The sequence below is a fragment of the Agrilus planipennis genome, unplaced genomic scaffold (genome assembly GCF_000699045.2).
Source record: "Agrilus planipennis isolate EAB-ADULT unplaced genomic scaffold, Apla_2.0 scaffold117, whole genome shotgun sequence".
Classification (NCBI taxonomy): domain Eukaryota; kingdom Metazoa; phylum Arthropoda; class Insecta; order Coleoptera; family Buprestidae; genus Agrilus; species Agrilus planipennis.
This window is the reverse complement of record NW_020438912.1, coordinates 469,482-490,622: the sequence shown is the minus strand read 5'-3', so window position 1 is coordinate 490,622 and position 21,141 is coordinate 469,482. Positions and strand designations below refer to the sequence as shown.

General features: G+C 33.6%; 1 protein-coding gene and 1 long non-coding RNA gene across 6 annotated transcripts in view; one reads left to right on the top strand and one right to left on the bottom strand.

The window, feature by feature from the left end:
- LOC108737491 (fibronectin type-III domain-containing protein 3A) overlaps nt 1-21,141 on the top strand; it is a 147,167-nt gene that overhangs the window by 36,163 nt on the left and 89,863 nt on the right. For 2 of the 5 annotated variants that reach the window (XM_018470358.1, XM_018470357.1), the window contains exon 1: nt 14,794-14,906. The exons of the other annotated variants lie outside the window; for them this stretch is intronic. The gene's annotated coding sequence lies outside the window, so the exon portion shown is untranslated. Of the gene's footprint in view, nt 1-14,793; nt 14,907-21,141 lie in introns of those variants that run through there. 5 annotated transcript variants of the gene reach the window in all.
- Nucleotides 1-21,141, bottom strand: part of LOC108737494 — a 131,417-nt gene that overhangs the window by 59,204 nt on the left and 51,072 nt on the right. The window contains exon 2 of the long non-coding RNA XR_001937863.1: nt 16,934-17,020. This is a non-coding gene — a long non-coding RNA (uncharacterized LOC108737494). The remainder of the gene's footprint in view (nt 1-16,933; nt 17,021-21,141) is intronic.

Below are 21,141 nucleotides of genomic sequence, written 5' to 3'. Positions count from 1 at the left end.
AAAGAGGTATTAGAAAGAATAGGAGAAGAGAACACTCTATGGAAGTTAATAAGAAATAGGCGAGATAGGTTGGTAGGACACCTTCTCAGGCATGAAGGTCTAATCAGAGACATAGTAGAGGCTGAAAAAGGAGGAGTAGAGGTAGACCTAGATTAGATTACTGTTCACAAATAGTTAAGGATGTGGAATGTTTTAGGAAAATGCGAATATTAGCTCAGGATAGGAAAGAGTGGAGGTGCATGTCCAACCAGATTTAGGACTGGCGACCTTATGATGATGATGAGAAGTTCAGTGGTATGAAAAATGATATCAATGCCTGAACGACGACATTCTTTGTATTGCAAATAATCATTTATTAAAAGTCGCACCCGCGAGTACGTGGCATTCTTCCCACTCGTCGGTGTAGTTCTAAACTATGTAGTATTCCTTTTTCTGCGCTTTTCGACTGACTTTTTATTATTTTTGTCTCACGTTAAAGCGCGCTTACTGTATAATGAGACACCGTATACAGTCCGAACATCAGCGCCGTGACTTCGGGCTTCTGCTACGGGAGCAGAAGATGATAACAGGAAAAACTTTTAAAACCTTACAACTGCATATTGACTAACCAGCTAATGATTTAATAACTAATGGAGATTTAACGTATAGCACCTGCCTGTCTCAAACCGGCATAAGTGTGCCAGAACAGACAAATTGATCCCAGAAAGTAATCGAAGAGTTACATGAGGACTAATGAGGCGATTAACCCTCAGGTTTGATACCATCCAATCTTTAGTATGTTCAAGATCTGGAACTGGCGACATCGATGACCGCACCGAAATTGCAGTTCTATTGAGGGTTCTTTCCCGACGTTTATGTTGACCTTTGCTGGTCAGCTGTCGATTACTTCCTCTCGGGGTTCCACTGATGGATGGAAGTTTCCGGGTCTTAGTCCATGTCCATCAACTACTTCCCACCCAACACTTTATCTGCAGATGCTGGGAAGTTCTTTAACTTCCCCATACTCCCACATGTATACTGATCTCCCTTCTCTCACACCACGACGAGGCGAGAACCCTAAAGGAGTCTAATAATTGGTACTACTTTCTAGCCTATCCAATTTCATTATCTTCACTACACTTCTGACTGATTCAAAACTTTTAGAATTACAGAATTAGGAAAATGTGTAAAAATTACAACAGTAATTTTACATTACAATCACATTCCACCAAGTGTGAGTAGAATCTTATATTTTAGGCCGTCTGTCCAAACCCGAAATGTATGTGTTCCTGACTACCAAAAAACGTAAAAAGAAAATAACGACATAAAAACTAATAATCCACTAGGTAAAGAAAATTTTAATTCGTTGGAATTTCATAAAATATTGCATTTTGATTAAAGATAAACGTCTCTGCGTAATACCATTGTTCTGACATTTAGATTTAGTACTACGTACCCACAGCTAATCACAGTACGGTTTTTAGGTTTTACTTCGGAAAATTAACTAATTAACGTCCATATAATAGCCAATGTAAATTAAAAGCTTTGACTTAATGGAATAATTTTAATGCGGAAAGACAAATTTTCCTAATAAATTCTTGTTAGCTAATAATCTTTTTTTATGTTGCAATTTATAAATAATTAGTATAATAACTGTAAGTATGTACATTTGTATAGTACGATTTCGAAATATTTAATATAATTTACAGTTAAGAAAGTGTATTTTATTAAAAAAACCGACCCACATTACTCCAAAGCATGTACCCTATTCATCGCTGGTCTATGGTTTATAATTTATGAAAACAGAAATTACACATATTTAATTTAATAATAAGATTTTAGAACACCAGTTGAAACCACAAATGTGGTTTCTCTTGTAAAAGCACGTATTTGCATTCGATTTATTTAAATATTGATGTTTGAGTATTAGTCAGAATTTTATTTCTGTGTACGCATTAAATCAATTTGGTAATATAAAGGAATAAAGGTCATATAAATGTGGCGATACGTTTTCGTAGAAAAAGTCCTCAGTGTTCTTGTCTATTTTACTGTACATCATCATCATCATTATCACATGCCCATATTTTTACAACAGGAATTCATATCTGTGTACTCCTTATTAGCAAAAACAGCGCAGTTAATCTATATAAATATGGTATCGTTGTATAGATATCATGTTGCTGCCATCTATTAGTACTTCTATGTACTACTTACATATATCATCCGATTTACAATGTTTTAATGTGGGGATTGAATATGTCATTAGTTAGAGTGATACACACACAATAATAAAAGAAATTAATTAAATAAGCTGTTAATTTGTTAAGAAACTTGATAGAGCGATTTCATCTCACGGACATTACCAACTACTATTAGCAGAAGAAATTAAAGAACTCGTCATTTTACGTACCATTAATAAAGACTGCGAGACCACTGGTCAAACGGTTCATACGTAAGTGACTAAAACGTTAACCAAAAAAATACACACATTTATTTTGAAATGGGATGTTGCTCCAGTACATAATACTTATTTATTTTTTATTACGTTAAAAATACCTGTTAGTGAAATATTACGGAAAACAATAATATATTTCTTGTTGACTATTATTACATATGACCATAAGAAATGGCATTCGGTAATATAAAATTTTTGTGACTTAAGAACGTTGTGCTTAGTCAGTGAAAGGCAGACCAAACAGTGATTGTCACTACCAGCCACAATATAATAACCTGTAACATTTGAAGTGCCTTCCACTTTTTCTTTGTTTTTATACAATATTATATTCTGTTTCTTTAGAAAGTCGTAACATAAAAATTAACTTGTAGGAATGCGCATTTACATGGGGTGATTCGTTGTTATTTCCGGTATTGAGTCTAATTTTTAATGCAAAATAAAAAACGAAATAACTAATTAGGAAAAAGCAACTTAGTGAATGATTATGCATATGTTGATCTTTTATTTTTTAGTAAGTAGTCAAGGTTGAATGGATCATAAACCTCTAAAAATTTTATTACTGTTTTATAAATCTTGTTGACAATATTAATAATCATATGCATAATTACTAATTATCATTTGATACCTTCAATACACCTGCAGATGCAATCGTTAAATTATTAATTGTATTGTATAAAATGTCGTATTTGTTATGTTCGTAAAAAATTCGTAAATAGTAAACAATAAAAAAAATTATACATACATAACTATATCCGTAGGATAAAGAGAAATTATGTTATAACTTTTGCTGTTGGACTTTAGCTACATGTACACTTCGTATCTTACAATTAAAAGTGGTTTTCTTTAGTTTGAATAATATTCCAGTTTCAGCGAACTGGCTCCATTGTACGTAGAAGTCGCTTATCCTTTCGGAATCGCTTCAGTTTTGCAACAGGGCAGCACCTACCTCGCAAATGAACTGTAATTATGATCGACGTCGGATATAAATAAGCGACTAGGCGTCGCCTTTTAAATCGCTGATGAAAAAGCTACAGGCGTGGGCTTCCAATAGGAATCGTGATGGGAAAACAAAATATCGAAAATTTTTACAAAATTCCCATTTTTGCTGTCCTTTTAAACGTTCAAATGACAGACAATGATAAGTGAAATCTTTGGTCAGGGGTTTGTGTTTGTCTATACATTTCTTATAAGTACCTACATAAAAACTGTTATTTTTGTAAAAAATTGACACCCAGGATTATAACAGTAGAAAATCTCCGACAGTCCTTCAACCAAAATTAAAAAAATATTCAAATGACGGACAGTGATAAGTACAATTGTTAGTCAGGATTTTGTGATTGTTGTACATTTCTTTCTTTTAGAAGAAGTGGCTGATTTTAGGTATTTAGGAAGTCAGATAAGTCAGAACGGAAGGAGCAGTAGGGATATAAAGCAGAGGATAGCGCAGGGTCGACTCGCCATCAATAAAAAGAAGTCACTTCTATGCTAGCGAACGATTAATTTAGAACTTCGAAAAAGATTGTTAAGGGGGTGTGTTTGGAGAGCGGCGCTGTAGGGGTGCGAAACATGGGCAGTGAGCGCGGCGAAAAAGAAAAGGTTAAAGCGTTTGAAATGTGGTGTTACCGGCGAATTATTAAGATATCGTGGATAGAGAAGGTTAGAAATGAAGAGGTATTAGAAAGAATAGGAAAATACAGGACTCTATGGAGGTCCATAGAAAATAGGCGAGATAAGTTGGTAGGACAGAAGTTAAGAGGAGCAGAGGTAGACGTAGATTAGATTACTGTTCGCAAATAGTTTTGGGGAAATACGAAGATTAGCTCAGGATAGGAAATAGTGGAGGTGCGTGTCCAACCAGTCTTAGGACTGGGGTCCGATCTCTCCAAGATGGCTTATTACCTACACCGTACAGCGCAACAAACCGTAACTTTCTGACTTTGAAATAAGCGTCGAAGCAATAATGGTGCTTTATTCTGCCCAATAATGGCATTTCCGTTTTCTAACAGAACCATTCATAATACCCAGAACTCGTCAATATTATGGTTCATTTTTATGTTCTAAAATCATTTACATCGTCTCTTTGAACTGCTGCAAAATCTCCTTCATTCAGTTGTTGAACAATACTTTTTAATTGTTAATTATGTATCTAAATTTTCATTTTTCCTAATAAATAATGAAAATGTTTATAAATTAAAATCACTGAGGTATTCTGTATTCCAGCTGTACAATACATATTCCAAGTTCGAAAACGGCTATTGGCCGAATTTGGTCTACTAATTCTAGGATCAAAATGTAATTTTTGTACAAACTTTGGACGCATGTAAACAACCATACCTAAAAATGCGCAACTGGTACATGACCAGAGCATTGTCTTCGAACTTCTAATTTTTCGTCCCTTTTTTACACACCCTTCAGTTCGAGTCTGGAGATTGTTTTATAGAAGCCCTTGACACGCAAAGTTTTGGCCTCTTACGTCCACACAACCCCTAAAAGTCTTCATCATTAATATCAAGTGTCAGCTGCAGTTGGCAAAGTTCTCAAACGTCTCCGTATAGTACTTGATGGGATTGCAATAAGGAAGTCGCCTAAGTACGCCTCCCAACTAATCTTTCTTACCCCCAGTGTCGCGTCGCACGTCGCGACCGAAATGGTCCGACCGCAATGAGGTTTGTGACTGTCATGTACTGTCTGACAGTGAATCCCCCTTCGCTTATTCACGCAATGAAATTTAAGGTTAAAGTTATCTCCTTAATTCGAACTTATGTATATCATTTTTTTTTTTTTTGAAATAATTGTAATAGGATTCAAATTTTTTAATCCTGAATGATCACTGACTAAGTCTTTACTGTACAATTATTTACGATAGCGGTGGGCCTAACAATGCTACTGTACCTAGAGGCAATGTCTTCGAAAAAAAAAATTAATAATTTTGATGGTAATGTAAAAGTAAATGTAAAAGCGAATTTTCTCCAACTCTACCACATTTGGTCGCATTTAGCATTTCATGTAAAGATAGGGCAGGTATTCAGTTTGGATCCGATACTCAGCCGGATCCTAAAAAAAGAGCTGGTACCCAGTTGTAACGGGTAATTCTTCCAAAGTACTCGGTTATCCGGTATGTTAGTTAGTTAGGAAAGTTTGATCGTACTTCGGTATTTCTTGCTTCTAACAATTAAAAATTAAAAGCTCTTTCTGAAGAAATAAAAAGAAGTAATAATTCGTCAGCATTCGAAGGGGATAATTTTCTTCATTATCATTCATATTTATAGGCGAGTGCTAGTAAACGTATGATGTTGCCGATATAATGTGTACATATGCATGCATGCTATACTAATTGAAATTCTCAGTGACGTAAATGCTAGAGAGCATTGCCTACTTGATCCAATTTTCATCGAACTAGACAAGTTGAGTGTTCCTCGACCATAAATAAATGGCGTAACTGATACATTTATGATTATGACACATTTCATCTTGCATTTGTTACAATTTTCGACGTGACGCTTGAGTGAATTTTATTACCCGCACATGTACTTACGATTAGTCGTGATATTCTATTAATGTGTGTCTTTGTAAAAACGTATATAAACTAATAAACCTAGTGAGCTAGTAGTATGTGTAGTTGTACAATTAATGACCAACATGTAACCGATAAATACCGAGTTGCAGAATAGCATCAAGAAAACAAGAACGAAGCAATTTTGTGCAATTTCAAATAGCAACTCCAACGATAACATTAAAAATATGAAGTTGTAATAATTTATTTGAAATAATTTTTTGGTGGACGACATCTCAGAAACGGTTAGAGATAGGCTTCTGAAAATCGTCGTATCACATGCTTTAAAGACGTTTTAGACCATCCGTTTTATTCTTATTCCACGCATAGAGGCTGTAGCTACCTCGAATTTTTTGGTATAATTTATTTAATCTTTATGTTGCATAATCAATCAATCAAATCAAATTAAATCAATACCAAAAAAGCCTAATAAGTTTAATAGGTTCAGAGGTCAGAGGCTGGAGACCTTAACTAAAATTTGATTATTAATCTAAAAATAGATAAATTAGACTGTTATCTTGTTATCATAAGATACAGAGTTGAACTAAATTTACATATAAACTTTTTGCTATTTATGTACATTTTGCGTCGGAAATAATGAAATTCTACTAAAACTAAGATTAAATTATTGGCACAAAAAAAACTTCTAAGATTTTGTGGATGTAGATTCGACAATTTAGTTTTTGGTTTGTTATTCAATAATTTAATGGAATTTTCAGATACAATGTTAGACAATATTCAGATACTTTTGTGGATTTTTCATCACATAAATGTGTTCCTTAAGTCTACTTTTAATGGACCTTCCTGACCGGCCGATATATAATTCATCGCATTCATTAGAAACGGTCTTATAAAACATGTTTCACAGTGAGTGTACCACAAACAGCACTGATTAATAATCAGATTGTTAATTCAGGGTAGATCATACATTTTTTTTTTGAGAATTCGAAAAAAAAAGGTTAAATCAGTTTAAAGTCAAACTTCGCCGCGACCCGATACCCGATTACCCTCCAAAACTACTGCCTAGTGCATTTCTAATTTGAATGCAGTTTTCACCAACAAATTTTAAGAGTGCTTAATCAATTTCTGAAGTTTAATTATATTTTAAAAAACTCAAAAATTTCGTATAACGTAATTTGTTATGTTCATGCATATATTAAAGGCAGCACAAATCATTTAACGAGCTCACAATCAATGGAAGTTATCAAGCAAAATAATTAGTTTCTAGAAAGCTCCAATAAGCATCGCAGTAAATTAGTACTACTCATATTTAGCTTTAACTCCACATTTCATGTTTTGACGAGTAAAAACAGGTTATTAAAAAAGAAAATTCTCGTTCTCTTCGATAACTTGCTATCAAAATGTGAAGAAGTCTATTTAAAAACCATTATTTCGCGACAAGTGTTATGTAATTTTAACGACAAAGATTATTATAAAATTTCCTTTACCTCTTTCGTATAATGACATAAAAAATATAAACATTTACTAAATGATTTTTTAAAATTTTGTTATGATTAGAGACAAATCGAAATCATTCAATCTGAATCCTTATAAACAAGACATAAGTGCTTAATACATCACATTACACCAGCAGCTTTAATTGTCAATTTTTATCAAAGCCTTTAATTTAAAAGACTAATTTTATATCTTTCTTTTCTTATATAAAATGCTCCTTAAATCATTCATATTAGAGTGTCGAAAATTAGGAAATCAATCAACTCCTCCTATTTTTAAATTCCCAAAATCGTGGAATAAAACAGTTCAATTATAACTCTGTTTACATATCTACATATAATACGTACATTAAGCAGTCAGACGTTGGGAGATGAATTTTTTGTTTGAATTGCTAAGAGAACGTTATGAATTCTTGGAAGGTAAAACACATCATATTTTACATACACATTTGAATTTTATAATAACCTCTTCTGAAAAATAGAGATTACATAATATTTTTTTAATCAATAGATCCTCTTTTTATACATCCTCTGCATTTGAATACCGGACATCAAAAATGGCTTTATTTTTATCAGTAGATAGCGATGCATCATTAGGTTGTCACAGAATATTTAAATCAATACAATTACAATAATATACGAACTTGAGAATGCCACGATTGATTTTTAACCGACGAATTCAATTTTCGTAGAATACCAAATTAAACAATATTCCCATTATGGATTTATAAATAAAACTTCTCCTTTCAGCTAAATCATATCTGCTAAGCTGGCACATTCGGATCACAAAATCGCAAAACGGTTGTCAATATGAGAATTTAGTGCTAATTTAGCGTTTTATTCCTTACATGAAAATTAGTGATGATTCTGAGTGAGGGCTAAGATTAGAGGTGCAATGTATAATGATTTTGCCGGGTGCCGGATAACTGGGTTATTACCAAACCACATTACGTCTCGTTCAAAAGTCCTTTAAATACTAAACTAATGAAATTTTAATTCTTGGCTGGCTTATTTTTAACAAAAGGGTTGAGTTGAAACCTTCAAAACAAGCCTATAATGTTTATAATCACTAAAAGTCTGCAAGGTGACAAAATCGTGTTAATACAAATTAGAATTAGGACAAACGACCTATCTCAATGCAATCATAATTACCAGTTTTCATTAGGAAAGGTGTTTTGTTACATTTATTAAATTATTAGGTATTGCTTGTGTTTGTTTCTTCTTTTTTCTCCAATAGAATTATCTGGCGTCATTATCCGGTACCCGGCCGGATCTTATAAAAAAGTGTCGTATCCGCCGGTGACCGAATCCAAACCGAGTGCCCCACCCATCTCTAGCTAGGAGCAATAGTACGTTTGCTATAATTTGGTGGTTCTTAACTGTTTCTAAAAAAATTATTCCTCCTATTTCGTATGAGGACGTGTCATAACAAACAGAAGGCAGGGGAGGAAAGGCTAAAGGTAAATGATTTTCGGCCATGTTGAGGCATACTCCGCAGGCTCTTGGGTGAGGATGAACTGTCTTTCTCCTGTTGATTAACCAGTTTGGGAGTTTTGGATTATAACTTTTTTAATTAGAACATTTCCTTGTACTTCAGTTTTTCAGTATATTTTTTCTTGTACAGGAGACGAGGATACTTTAGATGCCGTGGTACTAAGATTCTTGACTCCACACATTCCTCTCGATCTTCTCCTAGATCTTGTCTGTTTCTTCCTGGGGATCGGTTAATTTAGACCACTGTCTTTTAGTCTAAATCATAATTCTACCATGAATTCCCTCTTTAAAAGATTATGTTATTGTAGCACTTCTCTAAAACTAGAACATCCCATATCTCGTATCTATTTGAGAACGATAGATAATCTAATCTAGGTCTATCTCTTCCGCTCTTAATTCCTGTTTCTGACATGTCTTTACCTAGACTATCACACTGCAGAAGGTATCCTATCACCTAATCTTCTCTAATTCCTTATTGAATTCCATTAGTATTACGTTTTCGTGGTTTTCGAACCGTTCGGTCGGTTAATGTCCACTCGCCGCACCGATCGACGTAGCTAGGATGAGTACAGATAGATCATTGATCCATTCTTTACATTGAAGGTGGAGAAGGCTGTATTTCTAGAAAGTTGAATGTCAGATAATACCTAACAATTGAGCAAATGTTTTAGTTTGCTCACGCATAATAGTGACAAATTGTGTACCCTTGTAAAACAGTGAAACACCTCGATGCATACCAATATTTTTGTTTCACTTTTATTTGCATGTCTCACTGCCGTTTTCAATTTATAATATAATAATTTTTTTTTCAGGTAAGTCAGAGAGTTTACTCATTTCAAATCAGGGCACGTCTACGTTTGGCAAGTACAAATTTATAAAATCTTTTATAGGTTAATCACAATTATTGTCTGCTATTAATCAGTAGTGAATACATAGGTCGCATCATGTTACGTTCATGTCTAATACCTCTATAAACTTTTTAACGTTACGAAAGTGCAAATTATCTGTCATCAATTCCTAACCACTGGCAAGTCTGGCGACTCGATTGTTGATTGATCGGCAGAACGTTAAGTAAATGCAATTTTAAAATTTAAGTGTAACATACGTAATTACGTGTAGCGTTTGATGTACAAAGTACTTCGCTTCTCTCTCTCGCTTTGTGTTAAGGTTTTCACATCTCCATTAACCCACTTACGGCATTCAAAGGATCACGTCATGTGATTCGATTACATGGACCGTTATTTACAATAAAGATTTAGATATCATACGGGGTGGCGAGCTAATTAAATATGGTAAACGTCTAAAGTCTTTCGTAATATACAACGGGAAATAATTATCGAGACTGGTAAGAAAAAGCAAAGATGAAAACGATAAAACTTTGTAGTTGCATTTCATCTTGCGTTTATTTGTTATATAGTGAAGGCAAAGTATTTTATAAATTATTGATTGTTGCATCCTTTACTTAATGGAAGTTGAAATTTCACGTAATTTCCAAGTAACAACAAAAGTAACCACTTTTTATTGTACTCTTAACAGTAATTGTTTTACCCTTAGAAGTATTGATACATTTTGTCAATCCTTCTTATATACCTACAGCCAAGGTTGATAAAAATCATGATTAAAAAAAATGAAAATCGATTATTTTTTCAAAAAACACAAGTTTTCTTTTAATAAGTCTAATTTTGTCTAGTTTTTAAGTTTTTATTAATATAAAAACGTGTCAAAAATCATCGACAACCACATAAAACTATTTTTTTCATCCAAAGGGATTGGATAAAAGGTACCCTATGTCCTTTTCTGTACCCTGGAAAATGTATGTACAAAATTTCATCCGCGACTTCACTCCTGTTGATGTCCTTATTATGTGTAAAAAATCATTGGCGATTATGTACATCTAATTTATAGTGTACTGACTCGTGCATTTAGATATAAGAAATAACAAGGGTATTATAAAAATTCAACAATATTTAGTTTTTCTTTAGGGACCTACAGTTCTCTTTATTTAATTTTTTTTTAAAGTTGGTTTTTTGTAAAAAGCAGTTAAATCCTTTCTTAATTATTATAATAAACAATAAATGTTAACATAGAAATGTTTCTAGGTTTTACTTCTTTTATGAATAAATACCCTTTTAACTGTCCAACTAACATCATTTTCTTGAATTAATCATTTATTTCAAAAAAATCAAATTGATTAAAATCATGATCAGTTTAATTTTAATCAACTGATTTAAATCATCTTAACCCTCCACATAGATATACAATCCTCTTCTAGTGGTGGGGTTATTTGAATTAACTTATAATCAATCAACAACAAACGATCAATAATATCAACAAACTGCAAAATTTTTCAATTTCGTGTAAAATTGTGTCATTTTTAATTTCTAGATTATAACATGTCTAATTCCTTACATTTTTCTCATGTTTAAGTATATAACATTTAGAAATTACCTTATTGCTTTTAATACGGTTCATAAATGCCGATTTTCCGTTAAAATTTTCAAATGTTCTTGTGATCATTTTCTGAACAATCTCCTAGTTTGACCAGTGTATACCGCGTTATAATTTTTCTCATTGAATTAAAGATACTTGTCACAAAACTTTTTTGACTTTGATATGAGATAACATAAAAAAACTTACAACTTTTATATGTGTGAGAAGATTTGAAGTAAAACTTTAATATCTGTTGCCAATTTTTAATCAAAATAAGAAAAATCCTTAGACAATTTACTTAGGTACTTGAACGATTAATAAATGATAAAAATTCTTGGGATAAATCGATACTTCCAGCCTCTGACTGAAACTAATAAAGGCGATATCGATAATGGCAGTTATTATTGAAGTGCCAAGCTCACGAAATAACGGTCGTCTCATTACCAATCCTCATTAAACGTACCGGCTTTCACTGAACCCAAATGCATGAGATGTATTTTATCCAAAAGAGGCTTTCCTACGTTATAATATTATTTTGTCAAATACCAATAATTATGTTTACCTAATTTGTTGCACATCAGTAGAGAGGAGCAGAGCAGTCCCTTAAATGTCGCACCCTATATAACTTAATTGGAAGGGACTTGCGACTTTTCAGCTACCCACAAAAAAATTCATAAACATATAACTTCAAATTTCTATCACCAGAAGATTTTTATGATTTTTAGAAAACAAAAAAACAAAACAAAATGGAAATATTTGCTTCTTTTTATCCAGCATAGTAATATACAACATCTCTTTTAATTAAGCTTATTTATGAGGTGTACTTATCCCAAGAAACAACATCATTATGCAAGGTACCTTAAAATGTATGTGTATAATCATTATAAAAATGCTTTCAGTACTGTTACACTCCATCCTGATGTCAAGAAATTCTTACAAAGAAAGTTAGATAACTCGTTCCACAAGTGTTCGTTCATTCATCACAAACATACATATAATATATTATGTGTTTCAAACGTGTATATATACATAATACAGTATCTGCTTAAAAGTCGGGCAAATTAAAAATTATTATATGCTTTATACCGTTCAGCTAATTATGGTACCTACATATTTGTTAAGTTTGCATGATTTGGAAAAGCCAGAAAATTCTCAATTTTTGGACTGATGATTAAAAAGTGATCAGTCGTGAATGAATTATTACTTATTTATTCACCTTTTTACTAATCATTCTTGGTAGTATATTAAAAATTAAATCAGCTTTGAAACAGATTCAAACAAATGAATGATATTTTTCTGATAGTTGACATTTTTTATATAAATTCAAGACATATGATATGCTTTATGCTTTAAATGCTTATTTGAAAGTTTACATGTTAGTATCTTCATAAGCTTAAATATTCTATTAATGAATGTATTAGTAAAGCTTGATCTGTTTAATATATCGCTGTCGTGTGAATTTGATAGGATGAAATTGAAAAATGGTCTTTTTGCAGTTAATTTCTTTGTTATTACTCGAATTTCTAACTTTGCACTCCTCTCAACTTTCTTAAAAATGTGTTAAAACAAATATTCTAAGACTGATTGCACTGCATAAGAATTGTTTTTTGGGCGTTACTTTGAAAGCAATTTCATCGTTACTTGTTAGTATTAATGTTTAACTTTTCTTAGTCAAAACAAGAGTAAAATATTTATTCTATTAACATAAGAATATTTAAGAAAGATTTTACACATCGGAGGCAGTACTATATTTAACTAGGTACGAATACCCGCGGTAGAGATGAATATGGTTCCGTTTGTTGTAGGGGGGTAAAATCGATATGTCTCGACGAACGCCAAATATAGTTGCATCGCATGATGTAAGTAGGGTCAGTCCAAGGTATGTTCTGATGTGGTAAAGTAGCGTGTTACAAGAGTGATTATTGTAAGAATGGTATTAAACCTAAATTATATATTGTAATAATATATTTGTAATAATTGTAAAAAAGGCTTAAGCCTGTATACTAAATAAATAAATAAATATATTGTAATAGTCAAAAAAATAATAATTACACCTAGATTGCCTACACTTTTTACTAAATCGTTTTGTTCTCGACAGAATGTATCTCTGTCAGTAGAAATCACAGGAAAAACACAAGACTGTGTAAAGAGGGTAAATTGAAAGAGTACCAATTTTGAATATCACCATTGCTAATTTTTTAAGTAACATAATATATGGAATGTCATATATCTAGAAGTTTAAAAAAAAAATGCACAGAGGAATCATTTTACAAGTGCCGAGAGAAACGAAAAAACCAAAGAGACCATCTTTGAGGTGGATTGTCGTTAGATAACAGAAAAGTTATCCCAAATAATGAAGAAATAGTGTGAAACCTCGCGTACGAGAAGGATTAAATGCTGAAGTATACTGTTATCTAAATAGAAACTTAACCAAAATTTGGCAGAAGCAATTGTAGCACTGATACATCAAAATGAATAGACGAAAGCAAGCAAAAAAGATGAAAATAAAGGAGAACGTGAAAGATGAAATAAAAAGCTTGTGAAAACATGATTAAGAAACTGAACAGATTCTTAGGAACATTAAAATCTGAATGAAAGTGAGCACTTCTAGCAAGTACTTCACAAGTTCTAGAACGGCCTATGGTAGAACGGATTTAATCGGTAGGTCTAAGGGGACCTTTCTTGGAACTCCGACACCTCCCAGTCTTACGGACGGCTGAGTGCGTCTTGAAGATTTCACCTCTTCCACGAAAAGAAAAATGAAAAATTTAGCAAACGAAGAAGAAATAGAGAACGAATGATGAGATACATGTGAAATTAAGAAAATATCAAGCGATAACTAATATGCACCCATCAAGAGGGTATCAAGGAATTTATGAGCAAGAGAATCTCAAACGCTAAAGCTAGAGACATGGTAATCATGCAAGAAGAAAATTTCCTCGAGTATCCATATTAAATGCTTCTAAATATCATCTTCTGGTACTAGGTAGGTATTCAGTGGGTGTTAATTTTATTTTCCCTTTCTTATACATACTTATGTACATGGTCATGTATAATAATCTCGTGTACACATTCCCATGCTTATGTATAAACGAGATACACACATGGAGATATGTACATACAATGCCCGAGTCCAATAACCTCTCTTCTTACCATTCGGACGACAACGCACCTTACGTTCACCCTTTTCAGGGATTTTCCGTTTATCACGGACTGATGGCAGTGATTTAATCATGGAGCAACTTTTATTGCTCTATTCTGTTGGAATTATTGAATATTCGTGAAATGACGAGACAAAGTAATCGGTAAAAAAACGAAATCCAATCATTTTATGCCAATTTCTAGTTGGGACCAGAGGACCGAGCCGGCACGACGAACGTTCGGTGAATCCCGCGTGAAAGGAAACATGTAGCTCAAGTCCGGTTGGTGAGCTCATTTCAGTTCGACGACTGACTTTGTCGTGTACGTTCCTTATTATAGAGTTGAGTGAATGTGAATGTTGTGATTTTAAATTTTACTGGATTCTAAAACGATAACAGACGTAAGTAAATAGAAGAATTATCCATTAAAAGATACCGGTAACGGCTTTTTCGCAAGAAAACTAATCAGCCAAAGGAAATGATGTTTTTCACCGATGTGACTCATTCTCGAACGGATGGAAGAAACACGTAACGAGCGGTTTTGTCCGATGGCAAATTATTTTGCGAATTTGCCCGTTTATCAGCGAGGCATTTTATATGTAAAAATTTAAATTCAATCCATATGGGCTTCTCAGAAATTAACGCACTGCTCACATTTAACCCACATATACAACACCTGATACGCACCGCGAACCATTGGCATGTAAGCGTCGATTTTCTTTCGGAAAAGTTCGTTACACTTTTACTGTTATACCATGAAAGACCGATGTGCTAATCTCTAATTTGGCAAGAATCGTTTAACCATGAACGATTGTGAAACATCAAATATTCTAATTGTACGGACAGGCGATAAATATTTATCTTTTACACCTACGACTTCATCTGTTCATCTAAAGGGAACTGCTTCCATATGATCGGAGCAGATTGCCGAAATTTTATGATTAACTACTAATGAAGTGCTTACCTATTAGTTTCACAGTGCAAACAGTTGCATTCATTTTATATTTACGCATATGTATAGATCTTTAATATTTATTTTTGTAAGTGCACCTACAGTGCTCCTGAACAAACATTACATATATTCTTGTTCTTTGTAAAAACTTTTATTCGTACATATTTAATAAATTATACGATTGCTTCAAATGTTTAACTTAATTAATTTACGAAAAAGATTAGGAAAATAACAATGAAGATTAAGATGATGAACATCTATTTTGAAATTTTCATTTGGATATATAATTCAGAAAGGAGTAAACCGATTTCAAGCAAAACTATGCTTTGGTTTCGTGAAAATGAGAGCGGAACGATGGCATTCTGACATTTTAAGTATATTTGTGATCGCAAGTCAGTCAAGCTCACTTTTTAGAATCCAAGTATCTTCCTTTAGCGCTTTAACTGTGCGTTGTTTAAAAATTTACATTCTCTAGCGGTAAATTATATCGCCTGCAGAAGTCACTGTTGATACAATCGGTGGATTGTTGTGGTAGTGACCGAGCGGTTTCCTCAGACTCACTCAGATTTGTTTTTCAGAAAGTACTTTGATGATTGATTTTTAAATATTCTTATGTGTGTATGAATAAAGGCTTCCAAGTAATCGTACCATCTACGCTATTTCTTTCAATGTCGAACAGATTTGGAAAAATTTCCCCTTTCAATTTCTGCACTTGAATGAGTAGGTAAAGGTTTTGCACAAGAGAAGCTTCATGTTCAGACCAACTTCGTACAATATTGCAAAATTCATATCAGAGATTGCTTGCTGCATGAATATGACATTCGCCTACTCATTCTCCAAACGATAAGACACAATCGCGGTTGGCATGTCGGAAACTTCTGGACGTTGTAGATCCGGGCGAATGGCTCTTTAGCTTTACAATATTCGCGAGCTTTCGATAATAATAATTATCCGGTAATAGCCGTTCGATTCCAGGCCACGCCATGCAACTCTGTTCGGATCGAGTCCAAGTATCTGCATTACTTTAGACAGTAAATGCAGGTGGTGAAAGTTGGAGCGGTCATTGGCGCGTTCCCATAGCGAACGGGTGATTTTTTGCCTTCGCCAGGCTCTCGTATATCGATCCGTCCGCTAGCTCGAACGCCCTTGATATTTTGCAACCTGTTATATTAAGTCTACTGCGACGCTGACGATTGCCAGACTTTCTCATTTTGCACGCGATTGAAAGGCGCTTGCTTTTTAGTATAAACCGAAGTAAACAAGATCCGTAAGAGAGACACTAACGCTACGCTAACTTCTCAGAGAACCAAAAGAGACTGTCTCCAGATATCGAGTGACCAAACGTTACGTAAGCAGTATGCAGCCAGTTGGTTTTAAATATGCAACGCTATATGCGAGCTTATTTGTTGTTAGGCAGTAGAATGAATTATTAATATTTATTACGTGGATAATTGAAAAAGCAATATAAATTCTTACCTTAAAGACACTGAAAGTAACAGCGGCGGTAGGTAGTGTCATACAGATGATCCTTCTGGAGAAGTAGAGGATCACAGTTCAGGAGCCCTGTAAAACAACGGAATTCTTTAAATTATATAGCTATGCAGTTTTAGGTTTGCTCCGACTGTTGTTTTACATGAAGGAGGCTTTTACTTTCTAAATAGCTACTTTATTAGTAGTTGGACACACGAAATACAACTCTCCGACAATTAGCAACTGGCATTTCGTATAATGGATGATCACGGAATCGCTATCGTTACATAACAAGATTGTTTGAGACGGCTGACAGTTGTTAATTTTAGTTTTACTTTGGCTTTCCCTTACGGTTCGCTGTGGAGATACCTACTAATAAGAACATTCTTTGCATTGCTTTCTAATCTGCTAGCGCAACAAACTGCCGTACCGGCCAACCGTTTTGTTTCTTGCCGATTGGAATTTTTCCGGTTTAGATTATATTGATACTGAAAGTGTTTTTATGAAACTTAGCCGATTGCAAGACTTTTATTGTCTATAATAACTGCATCATCTTGCTCCAGACTTTACTTTCATCGATGAATACTTACTATAGTACCTACAGATTTTACTTTTTACAAAAAAACTATATGAAATCGATCGTACCATGATTTATTGTATATCATATAATGATTCTTTATTCATTATGCCTATACAGTGATCAATCTTGTTGCAACCGTACTTAATATGGTATTGCATTTATATATATTATTAGTTCAACCTAAAGCCACCACAGGCTACGAATAAGAAAAAAAGGAATTTATAATTTGGCTAGGCCCTTAATGATCATTGCTTGTAGATATTTCCCTTCAAGAGTTCAGTTAGTCGTGTGGTCTTGCCTTCATATGTAAAAGCTATTCAATTGGAGATCGACCGATCGCAAACACGATGTGCAGTAAATAAATATAGACTGATACTAGATCTATAACATAACATTTAAAAGATGATACGTTTTTTCTACTTGCTTATATTGTTTCATTAATTTATTAACAAGTACTTACATCAAATGAATTCAAAGGCCCGTCCTCTTAAAAAGCTTTCAGTCCAACAGTCGTTTTATGTTTTTCGATATAGTTATACAAAACACTGACGACATCGGACAATATTTTGACAAATAGAGACCCGCTGCTAAAAAGCGGCTTGTGCGTCGTTATTTGGTCAATGAGAGGTCAACAACCCAGCTACTGAACTATTCGAATTTACTGAACATCTACATATAACGTATGTCGTGGATGTATGCATACGTATGTATATTGTAGATGTGTATAGAAGTCGAACATGATTCGAATAGTTGCCGTAATTTGTCCATGGTACCACAATAATTGTTGGTCGTAAAACGTTGAATAATACGAAGCTTCTAGGACAGATCCGAAGCTCAATAGCTGTAATAAGGGCCACTACAGTTCCATTTACAGATAAATCTGTATTATATGTTTACAATCAATAAGTACATAATATTTAGTATTAGTTGGTGGAGAGGCTCGTTGATATGGTAGACGAGATCGCACAGTTCAATCTTAATAAAGGAGGTACTTATCTAATCGACATGATATCAATAGATTTTGCATGACTGCACTTTCAACTTGAAGATATCGATTTGAATCAACGGTCACAACTTTAAATTTGTGTAAGGGCGTAGGACTTTGGGAGCCTACAGAAGAAGATACCACTTCCACTCTGCTATCCTGAGCTAATCTTCACATTTCCCTAAAACTAGAACATCCCACATCCTTAACTATTTGCAAACAGTAATCCAATCTAGATCTACCTCTACTTTTAACTCCTGTTTCTGCCTCTAATATGTCTCTGACCAGACCTTCATGCCTGAGAAGGTGTCCTACCAACCTATCTTGCCTTTTTTCCATAAAGTTCTCTGTTTTCCTATTCTTTTTAATACCTCTTCATTTCTAACCTTCTCTATCCACGGAATCCTCATCATTTCTAAACTATATCCACGGTATTCTCATGATTTCTAACCTTCTCTATCCACGGAATCCTCATTATTCACCTGTAACGCCATATTTCGAACGCTTGTAACCTTTTCTTCTCCGTCACGCCCACTGTCCATGTTTCGCACCCGTACGACGCCGCGCTCCAAACATAGATACACCTTTCAGTAATCTTTTTCTAATTTCTAAATTAACCGTTCGCGAGCGTAGAAGCGACTTCTTTTTATTGAAGGCGACTCAACCCTGCGCTATTCTTTGCTTTATATCCCCACTACTCTTTCCGTCCTGACTTATCTGACTTCCCTATATACTTAAAATCAGCCACTATTATTTTTTCCCTACTTTTTTTCCCTTGCATACCAGTATTTTTGATGGCGATTATCAAAGTTAATTCAGAAAACAGATAAAATACCAGGAACTAGACGCTCATAGAAATTCCCCATGTTGTCTAATCTCTTGCGGATAAGCAGTACATTTTAAAAATAATATTATTGACTTGTGTTAAAGTTAAGTAGAAAATTCTGATGATTCGTGTTATTGTTTCGATAGAAAACCTAGTGAACCGCGTAACCCATGGCACTTTTATCTGTTTTTACTTATTCTATCAAATTGTTTATCTATAATGTTTAAAAGTCAGTCGGAATTTGTAGCACTAACACTTAATAAGTACAACATATTTTGTGCAAATTTATTGAATAATGTAATCAAAAATGGACAAGAAATACAGCGTGTCCGATAGAAAATATGCATGGTAATTGCGACGAATCATCAATGACCATACATGAGCAAACAGGAAAATTAATAGAAAACTACCCACAAAATGTTACAAGTGATCCTTATGTTTACTAAATGACCAATTTAGATTATAAGTTAATCTAATCTACGTCTTCCTCTGCCTCTTTTAACTCCTGCTTCTACTTCTAATATAAAATCTCTAATTAACCCTTTACCCCTGAGGAAATGTTCTGCCAACCTACCTCGCCTATTTCTTACTGACTACTATAAAGCTCACTGTTCTCCTATTCTTTCTAAATGCTCATTTGTAACCTATTCTATCCACGGCATTACAAGCACTGGACAGGTTTCTTTCAAATGTTTGATAATCTCGAATTCACAACGGGCACACATGCTTTCTAGGATCAAATCCAAATTTAATAACGTTCATTTGATTTTACCAATCTTCTCTGTTCCACTAACCGGCATGGTCTAGAGCTTTAGACCATTGCTTAGCATTCGAAAGGGCATCGATTTGAACCATGAATGTTTTGACATATCAATTAGTCCGGAATAGCAGTTTACAATATTTTTGTAATCCGAAATTGAAAATCTTCGAAAGTTGGTGACCTTTTTATTATTCTTTAATAAAATAAACAGCCGCTTCTTGGTATATACTTTATAAATAGAGTTACTTTATACATAGCGTTAAATGTTAATTCTATTTATTGGCGTTGCCCTTAGCGCTGTATCGATTATGGTCTAATTGTTTATTTATTACTAAAAATTACGGTTATTACTGATTTTGATGCATGTGGCCTTGTCATATAAATTATTTTAGTTTACTTGTAAGTATGCAATTTGCACGGACAGCCTACAGCAATACCATTTCCACTATTGAAAATTATTCTACAGAAGACTAGAAATCAGTATTGAAATAAATTTTCCACGTGTTTAAAGAATTAAAGATTGAAATCGATTATCGGTCATCATACGTTGCAATATTAATATCTGTGTGTAAAAGTACATTTTTATGATGATATCATAAAAAATGAAAACATGTTTGTAGATTGTTTTGCTGGTTAATCAAAAATTCTCGATATCTTGACGATATTAATTGAAAGTTGAATATTCCGTTAGCAACAATTACTTTCACTCACAATGGAGGAAATGAGATAAATAAAATGCATAATCCCTGTAAGTACAAACATTTACTGCTAATCGTAGTGTATACATTCATATCCTTTGTACCTATTATTTAATCTACATAACACTTTTATTGTAATGAAATTTTTTTTTATAATTACTTCTATATTCATAATCACATGTCTGTAGTTGTAGTTGTTTAGTTGCTTACTATATTGTTTTGTTGTTTGCGGATGTAGTTACTCGCCCATGCATTGAAAGCTTTGGCTCGTATGGGTGCTGGCCCATAATCCCATAAAACGGAAAATTTTAAAACAACCGCAAGCACTCAATCTCACATAACTTAATAAGACCCTTTGCTAAATT